This window comes from Rattus rattus, chromosome 5 (genome assembly GCF_011064425.1).
Source record: "Rattus rattus isolate New Zealand chromosome 5, Rrattus_CSIRO_v1, whole genome shotgun sequence".
NCBI classification, from domain to species: domain Eukaryota; kingdom Metazoa; phylum Chordata; class Mammalia; order Rodentia; family Muridae; genus Rattus; species Rattus rattus.
Window position 1 is genome coordinate 93,583,522 of NC_046158.1, and position 760 is coordinate 93,584,281.

The 760-nt window shown below is 39.1% G+C and overlaps 1 pseudogene; it reads left to right on the forward strand.

Moving 5' to 3' along the window:
- The first annotated feature begins 231 nt into the window (after positions 1-231).
- On the forward strand, positions 232-391 carry LOC116902641 (annotated as a pseudogene).
- Positions 392-760: the final 369 nt, after the last annotated feature.

Below are 760 nucleotides of genomic sequence, written 5' to 3' on the forward strand. Positions count from 1 at the left end.
CCCTGTGGCATGGTGAGGCATCTTTGGGGTATAGTTCCAAGAGTAGTATTTCTGGATCTTTAGGTAGGTCTATTTCCAATTTTCGGAGGAACCTCCAAATTGATTTCCAGAGTGGTTGTACCAGTGTGCAATTCCACCAGCAATGGAGGAGTGTTCTTCTTTCTCCACGTCCTAGACAACATGTGTTGTCACTTGAGGTTTTGATCTTAGTCATTCTGACTGGTACAATGTATCGCTTCTTGGCCTTTTGGCTAAGATCAAGTGTAGTATCTGACTGGTACAATGTGGAATATCAGGGTCATTTTGGTTTGCATCACTAAGGACTTTGAACATTTCTTTAGGTGCTTCTCAGTCATTCAAGATTCCTCTATTGTTAATTCTTGGTTTAGTTCTATACCCTATTTTATTTTAATCTTTATCCGATTGTTTTAAAGTACAGAATTGTGTATTTCTGTTGTTGTACCCATTTAAACTGTACACTGTGTAATATAAAGACTGCATCCAGCTTTAATTTTTCCTAACTACTAGACATCTCAATGTCTAAGGACCACATTTAAAATATAGGGCTCTTTAGTACAAGCACCCATGTCTCAGAACAATTCCACTGGTTCCTCATATCTCTTGACCATCAGGAAATCAGCTGATAACCTGATGACATTCTGTGCATTCATTGCTTCTTTCTCTTTGCTCTACATTCTAAACCAAACCCAGAGAGTTCCTGGCAAAAGTAGGGCCAACAGTACTACAGTGTTCTCACATG